This window comes from Callorhinchus milii, unplaced genomic scaffold (genome assembly GCF_018977255.1).
Source record: "Callorhinchus milii isolate IMCB2004 unplaced genomic scaffold, IMCB_Cmil_1.0 Scaffold5, whole genome shotgun sequence".
NCBI classification, from domain to species: Eukaryota; Metazoa; Chordata; class Chondrichthyes; order Chimaeriformes; family Callorhinchidae; genus Callorhinchus; species Callorhinchus milii.
Window position 1 is genome coordinate 44,469,137 of NW_024704746.1, and position 27,084 is coordinate 44,496,220.

Below are 27,084 nucleotides of genomic sequence, written 5' to 3' on the forward strand. Positions count from 1 at the left end.
CCACCTTGCCAGCAGTGAGGGTGCACTGGAACCAATATTTATTTTACTGTTAAATATAAGTACAAAGTGTATTTACTGAACTGGTCCAAAGTAGCGTTGATGAAATGCATGAGTACCCAACATTCTTAAATACTGGCTGTGAAAAATTTGCTTTTTTTGTTTTTTTTGTTGATTCTGTAAAAAAAACAACTGGGAATGTTCTCTCTTCCCCCCACAAATTAACGGTGAAACTTTAAATATATGAATTCCCTCTCCACCAATATAAGATTGTAATAAGGGTGAACCTATTTCTACACTAATAAATCCATACCATAGTAAAACTCTCATTGTATAATACTACCTTTGTGAAAATCAGATTATTAAGAGGAATTTAGAAGTAGTTTTATATATTTCAATGATGAAGGAATCATGAACATCTTTTACCAGAGCTCAGCTTCCTAAACTCTGAAATGCTGAAGAGCAGCCTATAAATGCAAGTTGTTCTTGTTCCTGTGTGACAGATTTGCTCCCGACATCCCAAATTGTACATTGGGATCACTGGATTGGGATCAGAAGCAGAATTGCTACTTTTCAGAAACTGGCAAAGGAATGATGGGAGGAGAACTAAACACAGGACATTGACGTGTTGACCTAATCTTGACATTCCACCAATGTTACTGAATGCAGCGATTGAGTCCATTGTTTAAATCAACTGTGTACCATTCTTATTTTTGATAAAATTTGAACATTAGACCAGTTTATTTACTAGGAAATAAAAGTGTTATAACCATATATAGGAAATATGGTTCACAAAACAATAAACTTCTGATTTGCTTGGTTGTAATGTTTTTTGTATTTTAAAATGTCTTCAAATTATGCAAATATTTTCTTCCAATGGCCCAATAGGTAAAGGCACCCAGTGTAGCACTATGCCATTTTATTTGGTGAGCCGGGTGTCTGACACATGTGGAATCCTTTCACTGTGCTTAACAGTATCCAAACCAAACTGAGTTCCATGCAACCAATTTACAGATGGAAAGTCCTGTGTTTGGAATGGAGTGTGCGCTCTCTCCCAAAAGGGATGCATCCTGCTTGCCTAATTCCTAAGATTATTAGCCACAGGTTGGCAAGAGCCAAGGTTTGGGGACCCTAAGTGTGTGTTGATGTAATGGTGGAATTTATCCTGCTCGACAGCTTGTAAGGTTTGCAAAGTGTCTTGCTGATTGTCCAGTTACGACCATCCTACCTGTTAGAGCTTTGGCTTGCAGGGTTAACAATATCTGAGTGAGATGTATCTCTGCCTCCAGTGAGGCAGTCTCCGGTCTGCTCCTCCAAGTCCTACTGATGAGGCACACTGGCTGGTCTGTCATCAGCAGTGCCCTGGTATTGAAGTACCTCCTGAAAGCTTTGGCCCTCTTAACGTCCCTCTCTGCGTTGCCTTTCACAAGCATGTATGCGGCAGCTTGGAAAGGGATGGGAAGAGAGCCGGAGATGGAGGTTGCCCTCCCACACCCCCTGTTAACTTTGCCACAAAGGGTTAGAGTATCTCCTGAAAGTAGAGAACCATATTGAGAACTGAGCTCCTAAGTTCTGCATCCCTGTGGTCCTTGAATATATTTGTTGGCCAAACCTTCAGATTTAAGTAAATGCTGTTGAACAGGAGGACAGTTGTTCTGCAGAAAATCACTGCTTTGCTTATTCACTTAAGGGTCGAAAAAATGACTGTAAATCATGGAAGTGACATCTTATTTTCAACAACCCTTAAGCGCAGCCTATCTAAGCTCATACTGTGTCCTTGAAACATTGCCAGTCGCCAAAGCCAAAGATCAAAAGTTGCATTTTTTTAAAGTATAAACTCTCTAAGAACCAGACAATTTAATTTGTTTGAAAAAAAAGCCCCGAGTTTTGTGAGGTGAGAAAAAATGCAAAGTCTCTTTGTGCAGATTTGAAATGTTCTATTTTCATTTCTGTTAAAAGCTGGTGGTAATGGTTCTCAAGACATTTGCGGATACTTAGTGGCTCCCGGGAGCAGAGGGTTGCTTCCATCTGGTGCAGCAATGAAATCACAGACAAGAACAATCACCTCTGATACCTCATTGTTTTACAACATTCCACATAGCAACATTTTATTCAGCGAGAGTAGCTTAAACATACACGGCTTTGTTAAATTAGCAGTTCTCAGATGTGGTCGTTGGTGTGCCGGGTAAGGGTAGGATTGAGCTGTGCTGTAGAAGCCGAACGACACTCATTGTCAAAGTCTTACTTCCTGAAGAGAAATTGTGTTATATTTTTCCATTTTCCTCAATCCAGATTCACAAACCTTCCTTTCAACATGAGGGAATATTTACCTAAAATTTGATTCCGTCAAATAAAAATGGGCTGCTATCTGTAACTGGATCCTGAATCCCTCCATGTACAAGCATTTGCTTTCTTATCTTCCAAAACAGGCTGGATGCCAATGGCAACTGGAATAATATAATAAAATTATACTTGGATTTGATATAGCGCCTTATCATGTCTTCGAGATGTCTCAAAGCCCTTCACGGAATATACTGTAAAATTAATTGAATGTATACTTTGTGGGCAATATACAGCAGCCAATTGCACACAGTAACGTCCCACAAACAATTGTGGATTGAGTAACCAATTTTTTTTGAAGGAATTATTACCCCCAGAAAAGTGATCCGCCGATCAATTAATAACCGTGTTCCTACTTACTGCTAGGTAAACAGAGGTTTGTGGAGTAAGGAAACTTGTCTTTGGCTTTGTTCTGCCTGGAGCTTGTGAGGTGAGTTCTCTAACCAATACGCTACAGGATTCCACAATAAAGCGACCACAATGGTGCCCACTCTTTGAAACACTGCAGTTTTATTTTCTTTTTCTCATTAAAGCTTTGTTATTGGAAACAAGCCAAAACATCGGTTGAATAGTAGCTTTTCAGCACTGAGCGGTACCTTTCTTGTGTACCAGGCTACTTACACTAAATCAGAAACAAGGACTTGGGTCTGATTTTGTCAACCACAGAAACAGAATTTTAGGTTTGAACAAAACGACAACAGCTCTGGATTATTTTTATCTATGAATATCTGATCTTATTGTTTCACTTGAAGATTTGTGACATCGTAAATTAGAAGCAATGCATAACAGATACAGTTAGTGGCATTTGAAGCCTTATCCTGCAGAATACACAGGAACGTCACACTGTTCAGACAGCTAATGGTGTGGCTTAATTTAGGGTTCACGCTTTCCAATTCCTTTCAAGTGATGCTAAGTATACTTTCTGTTTTCTAAAGATGCGATTGGTAAGAGGGTGAGGTTTCACATTAAGAAGCAGTGAGTAAAAAAAAAGTTACTGATCATGATTTTGCATGTTCAGAATGGGATTTCCTGACTAATGTAACCCTCTTACTTTTCCCCCAGTGTTTAAGGCATAGAATTACACCACATGGCATTGGAGGCGAATTGGAGGAGCTCAGCCAACAAATTGATGTAACTATTATTGTGCCAATTTATCTGTGCTTACAGATTTCATTCCCAATCTGTAGAATTGAGATTATGGCAAGATATAGAGCAATAACACAGCAAAACATGCCCCAAAACTATGATTATTTAGTTTAGATTTTAAAATCATTACATTTACTATCTTCTGTACAAAAATTACCAGTTAATTTTACCGACCTTTAATAGAAGTTTCATTCTGAGCACACAGATTGATAAAGTTACTGACAAGCACAGAATATTCTCCAACATAATAAAGATTCTTAAACAAATTTATTGAAAACAATGATTTTTCAACACAGAAGAGTAGACAATTGGAAATAAAACATCATTTCCAATGGTTGGTGTCTACATTATTATTCAGTCATGTTATAAAAATGGACTGAGTGTGTGACTATCGCATCCTTGTTTTAAAAACAATCAAAGATCACATTTTAGAAGATTACTCCTCAGCTGAATTAACATTTAGTTGACATTTATCGCTGGGGTGTGAGAGCCAAGTATTTCCTCCTCAGCAACACTCTGGTGTAAAAATATCTAGCAAAATTAGCCCAATTAATTTAAACATTATGAAATGTGAATAAATCAGTTAGGGACTTTTGTCTCCATGTAATTAAGATAAACCCGTAGAATTGTACCTTAATGGGATAGAGTAGGAACTGGCCCAGAAGTGTATTACTACCCAATTAGCTCATAATTAGTTGCTAATTCTGTCTTGCAGCTCTGTGTGGACATTGAGTCAAAGGTATGACACTTTTTTTTCAGGTGAAATTTTGCTCTCATCTCAGACACTGCAGGAAATTATTAAATTATTATGATCAATGTAATTACTATATACATATATACTATATATCGTCCAGGGTTTTAACCATCCTGTAATTATTTAATTATTTGGGGAGGGCAAGTTTTCAGGGCTATGTGGAGAGAGCAGGGCAGTGGGATTGATTTGGATAGTTCTTTTCAAAGAGACGGCACAGACATGATGGGCCGAATGGCCTCCTTATGTGCTGTATAATTCTAAGTTTCTAATTCTACTTTGAAATACAAATTAGTTCCCTTTTACATGACCTATGTGGAATACATGATGGTTGTTATACTGCTGTTCTTTGATTCCAATATGTAATTGATTAATATTGCTTGAAATGAAAAACAACAGATTAAAGGAATAATGCAAATCCTGGAAATCTGAAATAATTGTGATATCCCCAGTGCTTAAATAGCCTGACAGTATGCACCGTCTCGTCTGGCACATGGAAAATGGCTTCTTGATTAAGAGTGACTGAAGAGTGATTAAAACTATACCCCAGAAAGAGTCAGCACCTTTGCGAGATGAAGAAGGAAAAAATTATAAAGAAAAATTAGAATAAATTAGATACTGCAAAGTAAGGTTAAGAATACATGATGTCTTGTACGCATTAACATAAGACTTTGTATGAGTAACTGGGAAGTATTTTAATGTCAGGCTACAGATTAGTTATATAATCCGCTTAAGATGTTTTTTGCTTTTAATATTATTTGCCACACCCCAAGATTCATTTGTTTGCCTCTGCCTTATTGTCATCCCTGAATTATTTCCACAGAAAACTGGTCTTACCAGTTAGCAACATTGACCCCAAGGGCAGAATATTACTTCCAAAATAGACTAGTTGGATTGCACCACAAAAGAACCTGCCTTTTTTNCCAGCACCTGATATTGGAATCAAGACTGTTAACCCGTAGAGGAGATGAATGCCAGATATTTTCTGTAGTCCTGAGGCAGATCACAATTCTGTCGCCATCCAGATCAATTTCACCTTAACTCAGAGGAGTTCATTAATTGTACCCCTTTAGAAGAGATCACAAATCAAACTTATTAAAAAAGAGATATGATCAGGCGTTGTCATGTTGCATTACATCTAAAGTTCATGAGCCTTTATTGCTCTATCAAGTCGGATGTAATGTACTTCATTGCTCCAATCAGAAGAGAAGCCCTGTAGAGGCAGACGCCTGGTGGCTAAGGTGAATGTTTAATCAGGTCATATTGCACTTCAGATCATGGTTCACTCATTTTGACTCAAGCACCTTATTATTATTAAATAGTCACAGCACTTATATTATCAAAAGCAGTCGCAAGATAGAGTTTTTCAAACAGCTCTTGGTTTGGACCTGGAGCTTACCAATCTTGATAAAGAAGTGTAGGTAATGTACTGTTGGATGCAGAAAGAAGGTGATATATTGTTAACCAGCCCAATGAGTTCTCCACTATGTCTGTTCCTTAATGAAGAGCGAATGATGCTCATAACTGGTTATTATTAAGGAAAAGATGTGAAGCAAGTTCTGTCATGGTAACACTCAGTTCAGTCTCGTCTTTGCATGAAATAAGTCTTTAAGAGCTCAGCTTTTTGATGTTAAACAAAAATACGAGGTGTGAAGTTGAAATAAACAATTTATTTGCTTTAGACTTTTGATTTATTATCCATTCAACCTAACTCATGCTTGAACCAAACCCAGATCCTATTCAGGATGAACAAACTGCTGCAAAATATCCAAGGAACAAAATCACTGCCTTGGGAATATCTTCAAAAGCCATGTGTTCTCATAAAATTCTGGTAGCTTACAAGATGCTATTTTGAAGCATCAGAGAGAGTATCAATGGGATGATAATTGAAATGCATTTTTTTTGTGGAAGTTTTGCAATGAGGGGTCAAGACCTGTTCAAATTTTAAGGACAGAGTTTTGAAAATGTCCTGAAAACAACTGTGAAACACAAGAGCCAAGGCTGAATCAGATTTGTGGACAAGTTTAAATCCACAGGCACAATGACAAAGAGCCTTTCAGGTTGCAAAAGGCACAGACCAGCTCTAAATTTAGTCTGTACTGCAGTGATTAACAAGATTAACTTCTACTTCCCAGGGAGGTTTGACTCCCATTCTGATGGACACGGCGGATAAATCAAGGAGAACAAGGAGGCAGAGCAAGCCCTGGTCCCAGAGAGAGAGGATATCACTTGTTACTTTGACGAGTGTTGTCTCTGTGCTGTGGGCAGGGCCAAAACTTTACTGGAGAGGTTTGATGAGGCAGTGGAGGGAGAGGTGTGAGCGAAGTTGACTGGAAACCATTCGTTCCAAAACTTTGGCCAGGAAGGGCCATGGATTGGGCCACAATTGGTCACAATGTACTGTGGAAAATGAATTACCCAGAGTAACCTGCCATCCTGAACCTAACAGGGGTTCATTAAAATTAAACTTGGTATCACTTCATTTTAAGTGGATATGTTATGATAAGTGGAACTTAATAATACTCTAAAATGTCTTTATGCATATCTATGGATTATACTTCTATTACGAAAACATTTTGTCTCATCTGAACTTATTTTCAATCAAATAAAGTAATCACATTCCCGACTGGGTTTTGCTATTGCTTACGGTTTCAAGCTTCAAGGTTTGGAATTGTGACAATGGTAGAAAAGAGTATGATTATAGGAATAGTTGAAATAAAACAAACTGGATTAAGACCATCCAAATTTGTTTCAAATTAGTCTTTTCCAACTGTCAGAAAGACCAAACTTTCAGTTTCAGTATCCAGTAACATGAAAAGGGAAGCTAAGAAAAATAATTCTCCTGGATATTGAAACATTGAATTAATTGCTACGTGCAACTGTTGGAACAGAGTGGATTGGGAATTAGAAACATAATTAAACAAGCACATGGAAAAGAAGGATATGAAAATGTATGGGATAAAGAGTATGGAATTGAGATAAGGATAGGTAGAATACAATTAAGTTTTATTTAGCATCTTTCACATCGGGAGGCTGTTTCAAAGCACTTCACAATACTGGATGGCACCCGAGCGGGGGTGGGGAAGGGAAAGATGACCAAAAGCATGTTCAAAATGGTATGTTTTAAGATAATAATAATATAATAATAATAATCCTTGCATTTGATATAGCGCTTTTCACGTCTTCTAGATGTCTTCCAGCGCCTTGGGACGTCCTCCCGACGTGAAAGTCGCTCAATAAATGGAATCTTGTTGTTGTTGTTGTCCCAAAGCGCTTCACAAAATATACTGTAAAGTGAATTGACTGTATATTTGTGGGCGAACGCGGCAGCCAATTGCGCACAGCAATGTCCCACAAACAGTCATAGATTGAAAATTACCAATTTATTATTGTTTTTGGTTTTGGAGGGATTATAAGCTTGAAAGAAGGGAGGGAGCAAGCTGGAGGGACGCTGGGATGGAGTTCCAGAGAGCAGGGGCAGACTGGGTTGAAAGCTCAACCCCTGAGGACCAAATAGGGCAGGGGACATGAAGTAGGTTAGTGTTTGTTGAATGAAGGGAGTGGTCCGGAGGGTGTGGTTGAGGAGGTTGCGGTGGTAGAGTGGAGGATTTGAATTCGAGTGCAAGGTTTATGAATTCGATCAGCTGGGGGTTAATGTTTAGATTGTTTGGGAGTCCGACGAGCAGAGTATTGCTGTAATCAACTCTGGACATGATAAACCTGGCTTCTTTGGAGTAGCAAACACCAACATTAATATAACAGGTTGAATGAACTCCTTCTATGTCAAAGATTGGGAATTCTTAGGAATCAGGAGAAATGGAATGGAAGGGAGAAAATTGGAGGCAAAAGATAAATCATTCTAAAAACTATGCAAAGTGTCTTGTGTGGAATCTGGGCTATAATAAAACACTATATTTTCACTTCTGAGATCCGGGTTGTAACCCAGACTGGAATTGTGAGATCACAATCTCTCACAATCCACAATTTCCCTCACCCGAGAGCTCACAAGGATGGGTCAGGAAATGGAAATGACGTATGATCATAAAATAAAAATCCTTGCATTTGTTGTAGCTCATATAACACTGACGTGTCTCACAACATTATCAAGTGTACTGTCTGTGTATTTGTTAGCAACACGGCAGCCACATGAGGTCCCACAAACAGCCCGGAAATGAATGATCAATTTAACTGGAAGATCATTGGATGGAATGTCAGGAGAAAAATCCCTTCTCTTTTTAGAAGTATCATGGGATCTTTTAAAGTCCATCTGAAGGATAGGCAGATGGGACCTGTTCAGCATCTCTTCTGAAGGAATGGCACCTCCAATAATGTAATGCTCTGCCACTATGAGCTCAAGTACCGATGTGAGGGCAAGGAATTCACAGCCCTCGTTTAATTTATTTAAAATGGCGATTCCCACATTAACCAGTTCATTGTTTTATTCTTTCACCTCACTGTGCTTTCTACATTCACAGAGATGAAGGAAACTGCCCACATGTCCAGGGAGAGACAGTAGCTTGAATATGAAATGATAATACCAACAAACAGGTATTAACTGTTGAAGCCAAATACCATAATCTGGAGTGATATATTAAATATGTAAATATTGTAGTTTATCAGGTTTGGATTCAGAGTCTGAGATTGAAGATTTGGAAGCAATCGCAAGCCAGGAATTATCACAGAGGAAAGATCTTTGAAAGAGAACCGTGCGTAATAGGTGCTGACTGAAAGTTAAAAGCAAATATCATTTGTAATTTGAGGGAAAGAGTACATGTGGGTGCTTGTGAAAGTGTGGCCTGATGCTTGAGGGGATATAGGGTGAGGGAAAGAAGAGGAACATGCATGTTCACCCAATAATTTTGCTGCTTTATAGACATTGCTCAGAGGACAGAATTATTTTTGAATCACTAGTTTCTTTCTTGAAATTGCACTATCCCTCCCCCTGGGCTTTTCAAAGTCTAATATTAATGTCTATGAATAGATAAAACATGTAATCTCGTGGTTGAATTTCTGTAATTGACTATTCATATAATTTTCCTTTGATTTCAAACAGCATTCTCGCATAAATGTTCTACCATTCACTAAAATGACTATGATAATAATTTCAAATAGTTGGATGAGCACATTTCAGAAGCCCTTTTTTAAAAATGACTTCTCTTTGTTTTCCCCTTCTGAAGACCCGTCTGCTGCTGAGATATGGAGCAACAGATTGACAATCCTCAAGTTCCTTGTCCCCTTGACCTCTTTTCATGTGAGAGTTGTATGGTGAGTGTTGGCAGGCTATTCCACAGCGAGGCGGACGGCATTCAAGGACAAGCCCGATCCTGTCCTCACTCCAAGTTCACATGAGAACACTGCTCAACGAAAGTCATTGGATTATGATAAAGACTCTTGACATATTTCCCCCTCCCAGCAAAGAGTTCTAAGGCCATTTTAGCAGCCCACCGTAGCTTAAACTAAGATTTATGCTGCCAGGTTTGTTCCAGAGTGAAGTCCAGATGTTTCCAATTACTTTGGAATTTCATTCTAATGTTCTGACTTAATAACCAGCTTGAAACTGTTGTATTGAGATCACTAAACAGTGGAGTAACACATTTTCACTGGTGTCCATTCTAAGCTGAAACCTAAAAGTAGTTTCTACAGTATAACAACAACAACAACAACTTGGATTTACATACTGCCTTCCACGCCGGATGGCGTCTCAGAGCGCTTCACAGTAACGGATCCCGGGGCCAAGCCAGGGGGAGAAGGAGGAAGGTGACCAAAGGCGCGTCGAAAATAAAGGTCTTGAGCCGAGACCTGAAAATAGGAAGAGAGGGAGCGAGGCGAAGGGAGTGAGGAAGGGAGTTCCAGAGACTCGGGGCATAGTGGCTGAAGGTACGGCCGCCAATGGTGGAGCGGAGGGTTCGGAGGACAAGAAGGAGGCCAGACCCGGCAGAGCGAAGGCAACGGACACTGTTGTGAAGAGAGAGGAGGTCAGAGAGGTAGGGGGGTGCAGAGGAGTGGAGGGATTTGAAGACAAGAGTGAGGATCTTGAAATCGATCCTCTCTGGGACAGACAGCCAGTGCAGTTTGGCAAGGACTGGGGTAATCGGTGAGCAGAGTTTGGTGCGGGTAAGAATGCGGGCAGCAGAGTTCTGGATGACCTGGATTTTATGAATGGTGGTGGAGGGGAGACCGGCGAGGAGGGCATTTGAATAGTCCAGCCGAGAGGTGACAAAGGCATGGACCAGTGTTTTGGCGGCTTTTGGGGTGAGGTATTGGCGGAGACAGGCGTGGAAGGTGGAAGGGAAGGAAGTGGTGCTGGCGAGGGACCGGATGTGGGGGAGAAAGGATAATTGGGGGTCGAACCTGACGCCGAGATTGCGTATGGGTTCGGAGAGTTTTAGGGGGAGGTTGGGTAGATGGAGGAGGTGAGAATCATGCGATTTTAAGACATTGACGATTTTCAGCATGGAATATAAAAAAAGCATCACTCTTCAAGGAATGTTCCCTGTCTAATGTGCTCCAAACATTTTGCTAAACAAAGTAAGATTAGCACCTGCAGTGATGTACAATAAGCAAATCAACTGGATTGTGACTTGGAAAGAAATGCTTTGTGTTGTCACTCAAATGATGCAGTCATGTTCTCCTCCAAGATTGCCACCAAAAAAATTCTGTCATTGGAACAGAGATAATCGACCAATATCATAATCATACATATGTCTTTGTTTTCCCGGAGCTTATGTGGGCTTCAGAGATTGAATTGATCAGAATGAAGTTGATGAGTTTCAGATTGTGGACAGCTGCTTTCACCAATCCAGCCACACGCACTTGGTTTGCAAAGCGCCATGGCTGAGCTCTCTCGACAGCTTAGCAGGTAAATGCTGGTACTGTCTCATAGATCAGAAGGTTGAACTGTCTATTCGTGATCTGGATCGTGTTACATTGAATGGCCTTTTGGACAAAGTAGCAGAGGGTGGTGGTCACTGTACCCAGCAGGGCCTTCAGGAGAGGACAGGAGGGAGGAGATGGAGAAAACAATTCCTTGTATATGTAATCATGTTTCTATTAAGAAATTAAGGGTGATACACATAGCTCGGGATATATAACAGCCACTTGCATTGCTGTTTAATGTCCACCTCAAGCCACCCTGTTTGAATTTTAAGAGCATACCTCCTTTGTCTGCAAACATTCCCAGCTGATTTTCAGCATTGAATTTAAATATAGCATCACTCTTCAAAGAATGTTCGCTGTCTAATGTGCTCCAAACATTTTGGTAAAAAAAATAAGATTAGCTCCTGCAGTGATGTACAAGAACTACATGGGACAGCTTTCATCCTTTGTCAAAAATAGAAACACTTATCTTCATTCCAGATTAACTTTGAGCAAATGAGACAGTAAATAATCACTGCGTGGTGTAACCAGCTTCCAGAAGACGAAAGCAAGAGACTGGAAATCTAATTTGGCTGACGTGCAGTGGTCAGATAATCAGAACACTTTATCATCTGAATATTGATCTGTGATCAAGATAGAATTCCATGCAGTGTTTTTAGAAATAAAACAGAAATTCACATCATCGAGCTTGAGCTGGACAACACTGGTTAATATTGAAATTTAAGAATCCACAATATTATTCTTCATCTTACAATTGGGACAATCCTGTTTTACTTTTTCCTTTCCTCTTCTCTTCTAAACGTTCTTACGTGCTGAGGTACAATTCCACAAGTGCAATTTAAAACAATTTACCTTTATTACAGCACAGAGCGATTCCCATAACTGACTGGGAATTCAAGATGGAAGGGTCGGGGAGGGGAACCGATGACAGCAAGAAAAAGGAGGGCGAAACACGGAAGCATGGGCTTCAGGTTAGTGTTGAAAGTAGGGAGGAAGGGAGCAAGGTGAAGGAATTATTCCAGGAGACGGAGACAAAGTGTCTCAAAGCATTGGTGATAGAGCAGATCAAGTGGGGAACATGTAGCTGGTGCAGTTGGGTCAGAGAGATCACAGAGGTAAGATGGAACGAGACCATGGAGGATTTGAAAATTAGGATAAGGATCTTGAATTTGGTCTGCTGGGGGAACGGGAGTCAGTTGAGCTGAGCGTAGATGAGGGTGATGGGCTTGCAGAGCCAGACATGGGAGAGGACATGACGGTAGCGTTCTGGATGCTCTACAGTTTGTGGGGAAGAACTGGAGTGTTCAATGAGCATGTCGGTGGAGTAATTAAACCTGGAGGTGATGCAGGGTTGGTTGAGAATCTTAGCAGATTGTGGGAGAGGGAGTGGCGGTGAATAGTGGCAGAAAGCAGAGTTCATGAGAGCCCAGGTGAAAGGTTTGAATGATTGTTGGGGTAGAAACCAAATTTGTGCACCTGCTCTATGAGGTTGAATGAATACCTGGGAAAGTTGATGTGCTCAGTGCCTGAAGTGAGAAAGTACTGACAGTAGCTAAGCAGGAGTGCCAACCCCAAGTCTTGTCAACCCTGAGCTGCAGAAAGACTTTAGGTGAGAAAGAATTCATAGCACCTTATCACGTTAAAACATCGTAAAGTGCTACACACTGAATACTGGCATTACTTTTTTGTAGGTAAAACGCAGCAGCCATTTTGTGCACAGTAAATTCCCACAAACAGCCAAAAGATGAATTAATGTGGAGAATTGTTGACCATAAAACCAGAAGAAATTTATTTTTGTTTTTGCATAGTACCATCGTGGAGTCCTGTAGCTTAGTGGTTAGAGAACTAGCTTCGCAAACGAGAGGACCGGGTTTGATTCCCAGGTAGGGCGAAACGTTGGGCAAGTTTACTTACTCCACCCGCCTGTTTATAGAGCAGTAACTAGAAACCTGGGTGTTAGCCGATTGGCAGATTGCTTTTCTGAGGTTAATAATCCCTTTTTTAAAAAACAATTAGGTCACTCAATCTGCAACTGTTCGTGGCACACTACTGTGCATAATTGGCTGCCGCGTTTCGCCCACAAAATATACAGTAAATTCACTGTACTTTGAGACGTCTCGAATACATGATAAAGCACAATATCAAATGCAATGATTATTATTATCATAGTTTTCTTTACATCTATCTGAATAGACAGATGGTGTCTCAGTTTAACATGTCATCTGAAGCACAGCACCTCTGACAATGCAATGTTTCCCCAGTTCTGCATTTGAATGTCAGCCTGGACTGTGAGCTCAGCACAAGGCTCTCACTATCTCCCTCTTCAAGTGAACATTAAAGATCCCATGACACTATCTGAAAAACAGAAGACATTTTTCCATTGGTTATTTACCCAATGGCTGTTTGTGGGCTTTGCTGCCACAAATGTTTGCTTCAGAAACAGATGTGATAAGGCACTATACAAATGTAAGTTATTTCTTATATCATAAGCAAGCAGGTAATAAAGCTTCTGAGTACCATACAATGTATTCAATATTTATTGCAACAAAAATATTGGGCTTTCAGAGCCCAGTTTCACATACCAGCATAACATTTAAGTGCTGTAGTTTTTCTGAATTTGGTTGTAAGATTATCTTGATTGTTACCTTTCTTCTTGCTCTTGACTCTTAAGCAGGAAAGGGGCTGTGGGTTGTGCCAAACAAATTGACAGTGGTCCCTTTGAAATTAGTTTATCAAAGGGCTGAGGGCAGCGTTTGGTCTCCAACAAACAGTTCAGCTTTGTTATTGTTCAACCTCATTGTGTACACTACTTGTTGAATGGACCATTTCCTCTGAAGCATTGTCATTGATAAACCACCTGAAAGCATTATGTCATCTGTTATCAAGTGTGGGCCTTGCATTGCTTTCAATATTGATCCAAGACAGAATTTTTTTTCAGTGAGCTGGGTGTCTTGAAATATGGGATGCATGTGCATCCTCCATAGGTTGCAAAGTATCTACTGAGATAACACCAACTTCATGAACATAAATCAGGTAAGAACAGTGAGTTCTTCCCGATGTGAAAGGTGCGATATGAATGCAATTTTTGTTGTTACTGTTCCTCTTGACAAATGCATTGTCATTGTCATCGAGTCTAACATTTAGATCAATGGAAACTAAATCTGAGTTCTCGGTATTTAAAACGCCCCATAAGAAAATGCTTGTCAATCTTGGAATTATGTTGCTAAGCCCTACACAGCATGCTTTTGCCATTGTTAGATTAGCAACTTGATACCAAATCCATGGTTTTGATGTTAATCCACAGTTAAATTGGAAAATACTTGTTGGTGAAGATAAGATGTAATATCGCACAGTGTTGGAATTGGGTCAGCACTGTGGGTTTTGGGCCCACGTCGAGACCTTGACATTTTCGGCTAACATTCCAATTCATTGGTGGGGATGCTACGCATTGTTGGAGATGCTATCCTTCCTGAGACATTAAAATGCAGGTCCCGTCTGCATTTTCAGGTGGATTTTAAAAATCCCATGGCACTATTCAAAAAAAGAGAGTTTCTCCCAGCATCGTGGCCAACAATTCCCCAATTAAAACTAGTTATTCACTTCACATCAGTTTGTGGGATATTGTAGTGTACAAATTGGCTGCTACGTTTGCCTTAAAAACACACAGTGATAACATTTTACAGTATATCCTATGAAGCACTTTGAGACATCCTTGTGACTTGTAAGGCACTGTATTAAATTCAAGGATGATTAATATCATAAACTGTAGTATTTTTCATTCAGCTGTGAACAACATTTATGCACGTTGTATAAGAGCTCCTTTGCCCAATGAATTGTAGCCCAGCAAGACTCAGTGCCTTAAAGAGGGAGAAAACTGTATGGAAAATAAAGCTCATTTGGTACATGATCTGTGCCTTATGGTATGTAATAAAAGTACAGAAAATGGACAGGAAAAGCGATTGTAATCACTGTGTTTCAGCCAGCATTAGGTGCACTAGGTTAAAAGAAATGCATTGCTTGATACCAAATTGTTTTAATTAATTTTAATGCCAGCTATAAAGTTATTGGTTGCAAAGGCTACCAATTGCATGGTGATGGATTGCTCAAAATCTTTGCTTCGTTACAACATTCAAGTAAAATTTGTTGAATTTATGGAACAGAGAAGGTGGTTAAAATAATATGTGATAATGCCTGGGGTAAATTCCTTCAGTGTTTCCATTGCAAAGAAAACACAAATGAAGAGGAACGTACCAGCTTCTCCTTGACAGGCTTCAACTTGTTTGATTATAGAGTTGATTTTATTTAACACAATGTAACTTGCCCTCTTTACATCTGTTGCTATTTGCTTGAGTTAACTTCATAATTGGTGGGGTGTTGCCTTTTTTTGGCCTCTCCCTCCTATCTTTTCCCAACTTCCCACCCTGTGAGCATTCAAATCCCAATGGTGTACATATCTATAAGCAGTTGGTGCCCAGGAGTATGTTCACCCAGAAAAACAATGTTGGCAGGCTATTTGATCGTGGGAAAATGATCCAATCCAATTTGAAGCCTCTGTGCATGCATGCAGAATTTCAAGTAGGGATAACTGATAGCACGTTGAAGATCCTATGTCATTGATAAAAAAAGACACAGATTTCTCGGGGTATGCTAGCTAAAACATACCCCAGATAAAAGGTTATTCATTCCCCGCATAGCTGTCTGTGGACACTTCACAGAAAACTTTGCAAAATGCTTTGAGGTATTTAGATAGGATCAGGCACAATATAAAATGCAAGAATTATGCTCTTCTTATTATTGTATCCACTCTGCATTTTGGAGATCAAGAAAAGATGAACTGCCTTAATGCCTTTACCTGTATAGCAGTGGATCAATCGTTACCAAGCATTAATGTGGGATTAAACTTAAAGGTAATGTGCCTAAGAGGTGTCCTTAAAAATCAGATGAAATAAATAAGGGCATCTGACATTCTCATATTGTGAGAATATCTATGAACTGAAGTAAGACTTTGTGAAAAAAAATTGTAAAGTTGAACACTGTTTCACCGTGTGCTGAAAAGCAATCCAAGAAAGGTCACAAATCTATCTGAGATCTGTACCAAATAACTTCACAGAATGAGGCCTGAAGGCAGACTCGTATCCTACTCAGGTCAAGGGTCAAATAACAGAACTAAACGGCTTTGCCAAGTTTTCTTCTACTTTTAGCAACCACCAGGGTCAAATTATTGAGGCATCTGACTAGTTAAAGTTCTTTCCAATTTTACCCTGATATAATGTCATTTAATGCATGAAATAAAAAAAACAGGCCTGTTTGCAGTTGAGCACATGCCAGTTTGTGTTCAAGAGGTTGATAGCTCCACATAGTTCCATGTTCTGTTCAATTTTCTCCCTTTACCCTTTCTTTGCTGAAGTCAGTGAATAATGCAGTTTTAAAGAAATTCTTGTCATTAAGCTAACTGACCATTTGGTTCACCAGAACGCTCAGTTGATAGCATTTTTGCCTCTGAGTCAGATGATTATGTGTTTGAGTCGCACATAGGGACTTGAAGGCCATAACTGTCTATGCTGACACTCGAATGCAGTGCTGCATTGTTGGTGGTACCATCCTTTAGATGAGCTGTGAAACCAAGGTCCAACTCGTCTTTCCGGTGAGGCGAGTTCTGCCTCAATAAGAGAAATATGGCGAGAAATTCTACCCAGGTCAAAACTCACTCTGTTTAAGTAACATTTTATAGTGTCCAGAATTGGGCAAAATATTGAACTAAGTCTAAACTTGTCAGTGAGTGTTGGCAGGTTATTCCATTTAGGATAACCACTGACATTAATCCAGGTCACCCCACTACTCCCATGCCAACATTGATGCGCCTTTCAGCAAGAGTTTCGGAAGCAACCAGTGCCTTCTACCCAAGGGACTGGGAGCTCTTACAGATGTAAACATAAATAAATCACAAGATTTACTTTGTACAGTTTGTGGAACTGAGAAACTGGATTTTCACAGATTTAAAAACTGGTGATCTCTGTGCAAAGTAACAGTTTCTCAGTGAGCATTCCCAATGGGAGAAACAGAAGCGATCCTGGTGTCCAGCAGCATTTCTTACAATGGGTTTCATTCACTAATGTTTGCTTGGACACTACTTTGGAGTGGAAGCAACCATTGATCTATTCTGCAGTGGAACCTTGTGTGTAAATGAAGCTTAAATAAAGAGATTAGAATTGACCTGACCAAACATGTTTGTGGCTGTCTGTCAGAAATAACTAACAAACATACAGACATCTGAAGTGGAGAATTGGTGGGGGGGGGCAACAAAGGTGGTGTGTTATAACCCCTGCTGAGTGAGAACATCTGAGCGTGCCAAAGGTTAAACTGTTGGTGCATCTTTCAGCTTCTCCACACGATGATCTGTTCCAGTCTGGAATGCAAGCATTGCATCAATTCCTGAACCAGCACTTCCACTTATCTCTCATTATCTGCAACCATAGCTGGCTGCTGAGCCTGTTGAAGTGGCAGGGTTTTCGCACACTACAGTTCAAAGGTCATTTTCTATAAATTTCAGGTCCTGTAAGTGTAGTTTTGGGGATAGAGATATGTTTCGTTGGGGACTGTTTCTGATTAAGAATGTTCGGACTGCTGCCCTGGATGAGATCAGCTAACTCAGCAAAAACATAGATTCAAACCTGCTTCCTCAGTGGCCTGCCCACTGGGTAAAAGCACTTTCCAATGTAGCACTCAATCATTCAAACCAGAAGGTCTGTGCCAATTTAGCTGATCTCAACTGGCACTTCTTGGGTGTCAGTCTGGCTTTGTTGATTTGCCTTTGAGCTGATGAGATGATGAGATGTTAAACTAAGATCCTATCTGCCAATTCAGGGTGGCATTAAAGATCCCATGGCATTATTCAAAAACAGAAAGGGGTATCTCCCAGTGTCCTGGTCAACAATCTTCCAAAATATAATTGGTCATGACTGTGAGACATTGCTGTGCCTAAATTGACTGCCTTACACTGAACAGAAATCCTGTGAAATGCTTGATAAGATCTGCTGTCACGAGAGACACAAAATCAAATGCAATGATTTACTGTTGTTATTATTAATAATAGGTAAGGTCATTTGTAAAAGACCATCCAGATTATGTTCAAAATATTCTGATTAATGCATGATTGTATATTAGAGAAAACAAAGAGCATCAGAATGGTGTGCATCAGTGTGCTGCCACGAATAGGAAATAACTGTTTGGAAATACAATGAAGTAGATTGTAAAGTCATTGAAATAAATACTTTGTTGTCTTTGCAGAGGAGTAGGAGAAAAAAAGATCATTTCAGATCTGTGAAAGAAATCTGGCAGGTATGTAGTGGGAAACAAACAATTTCTCCTACAGATTTACACTAGCTATAATATTCCTGGGCAGGGTGAAACAATAGGCAAGTTTCCTTATTCCACACACCTCCGTTTACAGTTGTTAGTCGATTAGCGGCTCGCTTTTCCAGGGTTAATAATCCCTTCAAAAACATTTTTTTAATTTGGTCACTCAATCCACGACTGTTTGTGGGACACCGCTGTGTGCAATTGGCTGCCACATTTCGACCAAAAATATACATTCAATTCACTTTACAGTATAATCTGTGAAGCTCCTTGAGACGTCTTGAAGACACAATTAGGCCCTATACCAAATGCAAGGATTACTATTACTACTATTATTATAATATGAAACTGATTTTTGTAAGCCTAGACATGATGAGGGCATAATTAGTATGATGTCCACTCTGCACCCCACCCCCTCCAAAAAAACCTTCAATAAATTCAACACAGATAAATGAGTTGAACCAGGGATCTTCCTGGTCTGTGTATCTCAGTGACCTTGGTTGCACATTCTTCCATAGAGGTATAGTTGCGACACTTGGAAGTGAATTGCCTTAGTGAAGCTGGTAATGTTATATTCCACACAATTAAAATGTTACCATCCTCCTCTCACCATAACTCGTCACAAGTCCACAGAATTAAAACCTGCAGAGATCTGTAATGTTCCCAAGGTATTTGAGAAGGTGGTATCTCCAGTTAACCATTGCTAATACAGCAATGCCTCATTTTTAAAAGATTGCCTCCAACTTATAATTTTGGGGGGATTTGCTGGCAAAGGCAAAAATGTTTGAAAATCAGGGTTTTTAAATCCCTTGGATTTTGATAGGTTGTTTCAGTGCCTTGGGACATCCTCTCGACGTGAAAGGCACTATACAAATATAATTTGTTGTTGTTTGACTAAATTGGTGATGCTTGGTGCTCTCTCCTTATGGGAATAGTCTGAGCATGTCTTTTACATTTTACACACCAAACTGATTCGTATTATTCAAGCTGCTGTCCCACAAAGCTACACCCTCATTTTATTTCCCTTGTTATGGAACCTGTCCCAATACTAATGTACATGTTGGTAGATAAGTATTCTGCTATGAGGAGCAATGAATTTCCAGTTTCTGGACCTAATTATACTTGATTACATGGTTTGGTAGAAGGGGAATTATACCAATGTCTATGGAAGTATTCTCTAGATGATGGTATGTGTATTTTATCCATATCCACAATTCCTCCACTTGGTTGAACAATTTCACCAGCTCTGCAGGCAAGTTTTTTTTAATATTAACTCGATTTGCCATTTCTCATGTGTGTCAAAATAATTCTGGCAAATCCAAGAATTAAAATGCAGTTTACTAAAGTTCTTGACAGGCATAAAACAGAGGGGAAAATGCGTAATCCGGATCTTTTGAAAGGTTAAATAAATTGACATCTGGTAAAAAAGGGAAATCGATTTGAGACAGATCACAATCTCCAATCACAATTACTAGTTTCAGGGAGTGGAAAGTAAATGCTATGTTCAGATACAACATATTGTATTGCTATGCTCTCCATAAAGTTTGTGCTGATTAACTCACTCACTGTGTTTGTATGACAGTCTGCTGTGTATGTTGTCCCTTTGCACATTATTTTTTTCTCTGTGTATTTTTTGATTTGCTCCTCTCCTTAATACAGTTACTTGCAGATGTGCGTATGATCTGGTTCGAGAGTCAATTCTTTATGTTTAAGCTTAGACACTGCCAGCAATGCGCTTTCCAGTAGGAGTCACTGGAATCAATCATACTGGATAGCAATCAAGAATGGGGATCCTGCCTAGTTTCCTTTCTCTCCACCCCCCCCCAAACTCAGGATGCCAAGACCAATTTTAGCATCCTGGTCGTGATCAAGTTTAAGATAAGCTATTTCAATTAAAACCATGGATTGAATATGGAAGAAGCTGTACAGTATATTTACGAGCTAAGCTTTTACTTTACAGTGAGTCCTACATAGCACTTTAAGACCTTCTGATGTGAAAGGCACCATATCAAATGCAGGGATTATTTTATTGCACACGTTTTTAAATAAGGAATACACCTTTCCACCTATACAATTTACACATTTATGCGACTGAAATGTCAACAGATGAATAATTTATATGCATACAATTTATAATTTGGATTTCATTAGGATTTCATGCAAATGTTGCAAATTTAAGCCTGTCACTTTACTGTTGTGTTGCTGTAGAAGACCGTGGTGATGTGCCTGACAATGGAATAATGAAATTAGGTTGATCCTCTGTGGTACTCTTGACATCTGGTTCCTGAACCAGGCAGTTCTGCAGTAGGACATTGTTATAACAGATCAGCTAGTCTGGCTTGGCAGTAATTGGAGGAACAGATAAGTCACTGGGTACAGGCGTTATTTCCACTTGGTTCCGTTAATGCTGCAACTCAAAGTCCTAACTGGCTGGATGATCATAGCTAGTTAAGTAGCAGGAAGCTTGCCTGAAAGAGCCCGCATTGGCAATCTACACATACTTAGTTGGTTAAATTCTAGCAGTATGCTATGGCTCATTTTGGGGTTAATGAAATTTCCATGTGTAGATATAATGCAGATGTGGAATACTCAGTTTAGTTTGGATACTCTCAAGCACGGTCATGGGTTTCTTCATGTGTCAAGACACCCGGTTGACCAAAAAATCATGCAATAAGACAGACTTTTGGCAGTTGTCTGCAAAACGTTATTTGGCACTGGCTGTTAACTAATGTAAGATGACAGTTTTGGAGTTGGTATAAACAGGTGGAGCAGTTAAGATTGCCGGATAGAGGCAAAAACCTGAGCTTTGATTTGTTTCTGCTTCGATGTGGCAAAACAAAAAATTGGAGCCAAGTCATATATTTGTTGTCTGCACTCATAAAAAAGTTGAACCATGGTGGTCTGGCACCTCCAGCAATCCCAACACATCTTTAGTTTGTTAAAACATTTTGTTATTTAATTTAAACAGTGGCTGATTATTGCCAATGTACTTCCTCTACACTAACTCCTACACCATAATAATAATTGTTGTATTTGATGTATCGCTTTTCATGTCAGGAAGATGTCTCAAAGCGCTTCACAGGATAGACTGTAAAGTGTAGTGAATGTGTATTGCAAATGAATCTGTAAGTCGAGCTGTAGGAAAGAGGCATTTAAGTCTCAGTTCAGATCTGAAAGTAGCCTGTTGTCCCTACTTTAGAATGGATATATTTATGGGACACTGGCTGCTGCATTTGCCAACAAATCCAAGCATCTGCAGTTTACAGTAATGTCTTTGAAGCATTTTGAGACATTTCAACGACATGGTAAGATTCTTTACCAAATGCAAGGATTATAATCATAAGATAGATTTGTTGGCTGATGGAATTGAAAAGGAATTCAATATTGCATGGCTTGAAATTGGCTATATAAGAAATGTAATACAAGTATTTTTTATTTCAACTCTCTGGGTAGACTTGGAAGTGAAATGAGCTGCATTATCAGATTGAAATAACATTCTCTCTCTCTCCCTTAAGATTGTTGATGAAGAACAATTTTGACAAAACAATGTGTTTGAACCAGCATACATTTACATTTAGAACTTTGCCACAATTTTTGCCATCAATATAATTAGGCAAAAGTGTCGAGTCACATACTTAGAAGGGTTAGAACACTAATAAGATATTTATTATTTGGAACAATTTAGTCTTTTTCCCCACTTCTCCAGAAAGGCTCCAACTCCCTTTGAAGTGTTCCATTGGTCCCTCTGGTAACCATGTGAGCCTGCATAGTGAGCTATTTGACAAAAATGGCTTCACTGTCAAGACCAATCTTCCCTTCAGAAGAGATCCACACATACACTATTTCCCTCCGGGATTACCAGACAACAATCTGATTTTATTCCTCTCCCTAACCCAGAGCCGACGAGGCCAGTTATAGTGCACAAATTGGTGCCCTGGCTGAGATCAGCTAACATAGCACAGATGTGCAAGATTTGCACTGTAGGGCTTAGTGTTGCACTAAACAGTGCCTTTATCCATGAGATAATTGGGGGAAGTGAGATCCAAGAAAAGTTAAGACTGAAATTTTCTTCCACCATCTTTTGCTCGATAGTAAGTAATTGTTTTTGTGCCATGGTTGATACTGCACATTTTTATGGCAACTGGTTTGGACGATGAGCATTGTTTATGAAGATACTTTGTGTTTATCTCGATCTCCACTGTGGCATGAAAGAGCTTTCTCAAAAAAAAGCCCCTTTGAAAATCATCCAGCATTTGATGCAGTGACCAGATATGATATTGTACAATGTTGGGCTATACACTCAAACCCATGCAGTTGTTTGGAATTCATCAGCAGTGAATTTTCATTTAGCTGGCTCACAGTGCTGAAACCATGTTGTTGGCCTGTTTGGGGAAGAATGATTCACCCTCCTGGTCAGAAAACATGTCCAGGATATCTCTCGCCAGTCATTCACCTTCCTTTACTATATAAGGACAACTTTATGAGGCAACGTTGTTGTGATTGCAGTGCTGCAACAGAAACTACCATTTTGAGCTAAAAGGAGCCATTAGCTTTTCCAGTATAAATGAGAAAAATAGTGACTCGGATAACTCTTTCTCCAGCACTCTGGTTGAACTCTTGTCTCTTTGTTAAGGGTGCCCCCTGCTGCCTGCAACCACTCCTCCAAGGGTAGTAATTAAATATTCAGGTACAAGTACATTACCTCAGCTAACTCAGTTTGTGGTAGCTGATTACCATCCCGTCTCCTCCCCTGCTGAAACTGACTCTGACTGCAGTCTTCATGGTTACGCTCTGAAACAAAATGCAACTATCTCTCTTCAATCAATCACACTTAAATCTAACTCCCCTGACAAAAAGGGAAACCCATCAGAGTGGAGCAGGCTGGAAGAAAAGACCAACAAGATGTTTGAAGTCATTCCTGTGGAAAGCAATAATTTATTACCCTCCGTTGAACTATGCAATTAAATCTGGCCCCACCAGCCACCTCATGCTGGCAACTTTTAAAATGACCTCACTATTTGCAAGTAATTTATAGCTTTGGATCCAGCTGCTTCTTATCTGGATTCAAGAGCAATATTCCCCATAGCACAAAGAATGAATGGATAAAAGATCAGCAAAGTCTAACTCTCACCACCTCCCCTGCCCACACACAAAATGTTCAAATAATAAAGAAATAAAATGAACACCAATATTTGAGTCACATCCTCTTATTTGCTTTCAAGTGGCCTTTGCTGTTTTACATTACTAAAGCCATCTGAGAAGATCATTTGGCCCTGTCTTTCAAGATCTAAATCAGTACTTCACCTTCTTACATTATAAGCGTGCATCAGCTTTGTAAGCAGAGTGAAGAGAGAGCGAGAGAGAAAGAAAGAAATACAGGGACTGAGTGCAACTGTGATTTCTGATAACTTCACCCATGGTTAAACCTGATTTTTCAAAAACAGCTCATGTGCTGCAATGAATAGCCTGACTTTCTTTTCATAGATTCTGCATCTATTGGAAACTCCTATCTATTGGAGTCCTGTAGCTCAGTGGTTAGAGCACTCGCCTTGCAAGCAAGACACCTGGGCTCAATTCCAGGCAGAGCGAAACCTTGGGCAAGCTTCCTTACTCCACACGCCTAATAATAATCCCTCAAAACAAAACAATAATAAATTGGTCATTTTCAATCCACAACTGTTTGTGGGACACTGCTGTGCGCGATTGGCTGCTACATTTCACCCACAAATATACAGTCAATTCACTTTACAGTATATTCTGTGAAGTGCTTTGAGATGTCTAGAAGATGTGAAAAGCGCTATATCAAATGCAAGGATTATTATATTATTATTTTAAAGAAAATATCTCAAAGTAAGCAGGAAGACAGAAAATGATATGGAGCAGTTGGTCTTCCTTCTCTAAATGATAAATGTTCCTTTCCTTCACTGGATGGAAGAATATTAAAAGCATAAATGCCTGTCCAAACATCAATTCATTTGATCGCATGTCATTGAATGTATAATGTTCTGCCAAGCTTCTTAAAAACATAGTACTGTAGCTCCCATTTTTCGTCTGGCCTGTGGGACACACAGAAGGTATATTTCCAAAGGTTGATTCCACTTGCTCAGTCGCTCAGCAAAAAGTTCACTCAGAACTTCTTGCTTTTACCAATTCCTATTCATTGAGACATATGCTTGCAAACTAAGGAAAAGACATTGACATTGCTCTAGTTTGGTCTCGTCTCAATTCCCACCCCCCATATCATATATATAATATTGTGTGCATATAAATATATGTATAGCATTATTCTGATACTTTCAAGAGCCTTCTCATGCCCAGCATCATTATCCCCACCAAGATTTTGTTTTGTCAATCGGTTGTCTGATATACAGTAAAACCCATAATCAGACTTAAGAATATTCAAACAACAACAACAACTTACATTTAAATACCACCCTTCACATAGGATAATGCTTTACAGTGATTGAGACAAACCAAACTACATAGGAGTTCCACTCCTGCATTGAAATTTCCATTTCTCTGCAATGGAATGTGCAGTCTCTCCCCAGAGGGACACACCCTGCTCTCCCAAACCCAGAAAGATTTGCCACAGGTTGACAAGAGCAAAAGACAATCAATGAACTACGATCAAATGAATTGATGGCTGGAGAGGCATGAATTACCTAGGATCCCAGAGTATGTATTGAGGTACCTCAGGAATTTAACAAGCCAAGCAGCTTTCAATTGTGGACATTGTTCAGCTACGACACCCTACCTTTGGGTTTTCAGGCTTTAGTTTGCAGGGAGAACAAAAGCTGATTGGAAAGAATCTCTGCCCCTCTAGTGATTGGCCTCCTCCTCCAAATTCTGCTGACGTGCCAGGCTGTCTTATATGTCATCAACGATGCCTTGGGAGTACGATTGACCTGGACTACAGGGCCTGCCACGGAAGATAAATTCACCTATAAATAATAATAATCCTTGCATTTGATATAGCGCTTTTCACGTCGGAAGGACGTCCCAAAGCGCTTCACAGAACACACTGTAAAGTGAATTGACTGTATATTTGTGGGCGAACGCGGTGGCCAATTGCGCACGGCAATAATAATAATAATAATCCTTGCATTTGATATAGCGCTTTTCACGTCGGGAGGACGTCCCAAAGCGCTTCACAGAACACACTGTAAAGTGAATTGACTATATTTGTGGGCGAACGCGGTGGCCAATTGCGCACGGCAATGTCCCACAAACAGTCCTAGATTGAAAATGACCAATTTTTTTTATTATTGCTTTTGGTTTTGGGGTGGATTATTATTAGGCGTGTGGAGTAAGGAAACTTGCCCAAGGTTTCGCCCTGCCTGGAATTGAACTCGGGTCTCTCACTTGCAAAGCGAGTGCTCTAACCACTGAGCTACAGGACTCCACAATACCCAGTCACAGTACTTTCAGTTAATCCTGTAAAGCACTTTATGAGACTTTCTCTTGATATTAAAGGTGCTATACCAAATGGAAGGATTAGTTTTACTAATAATGTCATCTTGGAGTGAGCTCAGCCCCAAGAGGATGATCATGCCAGCCAAGATTATTATTTCTATGACCATCAATGAAGTCAGTCATCAGCTTTCAGTAATACAATTTACATATTTCAGTAAGAATAACACAGGAATGCACAAAGCCACAATACCAGAAAAGACAATTGGTATCCATCTGGCTTATCCCATTATCTAAAATCCCATTCCATTCTTGCTCTAGTTTCCATTACCATCATATAATCATGCAATTGCTTCTTGAAATTGTCAACGCTCCAACTTCATTGCTAACTGAAGCAATATGTTCTACATATTCGCCATCCTTTGTCAAGTTGTCTGTTCACCTTTCCACTTGTGATGTTCAGATCATGACCCCTTGTTACAAGATTGCTGACTATAATGAAACATACCATTAAAGTCCAGCTTAGTTACAACCTTTCAAAACCTTTTTTTTCTTAAATTTTCCACAATTTAACCTTGCTAATTTTTGTCATATGTTCCCAAAGGGTATAGATACAGTTGGATGCTGACCAATGCAATAAATCTTTTTATTGCTTAATACCAAGTGAAGAACAAGTTCAATTTTTACTAGTTTGACATAGTAATTGTGATATGCTATAGTTCACAACAGTATATTCTCGTTATTACTCATTAATTCCATCAGCATGGCTGGTGGCATTTGTAGGTTTAATCCCACTGGTGACATTCTAAGAAAGCAACTGGTTGCTTTGGTTGGAGAGGAACATTAGCCTCTGTCCTTACTGGAAGTAAACGTGTTTTGATTGCGCAAGGAGAGGATCAAGCTCAACTCTAATGATCTTCCAGGAATCAAGTAACCTTTGAGATACCAGAGACTACTGAAATATGTGGAACCATAGTGTAGCATGGATCAAGTGAGGAAGAAAGGAAAAAAATAGGAGCAAAATTCAAAAGCAGACAATTATAAATACAATGATACTGTGATGTATCTGTGCCTCGGTTATGGTCATGGAAAAGTTAATAAAAAATGCTTTGGAACAACACAATATCACAATCACAATTAGGAACAACAAAAATTGTATCAAATAATTGTTCCACTACTGATTTGTTACCTACACGAAAGTATCCATA

The 27,084-nt window shown here is 39.6% G+C and overlaps 1 protein-coding gene across 1 annotated transcript in view; it reads right to left on the reverse strand.

The window, feature by feature from the left end:
* prickle1b (prickle homolog 1b) overlaps nucleotides 1-27,084 on the reverse strand; it is a 94,105-nt gene that overhangs the window by 55,757 nt on the left and 11,264 nt on the right. Inside the window, 1 exon segment of the mRNA XM_007894642.2 lies at nucleotides 25,221-25,385. The gene's annotated coding sequence lies outside the window, so the exon portion shown is untranslated.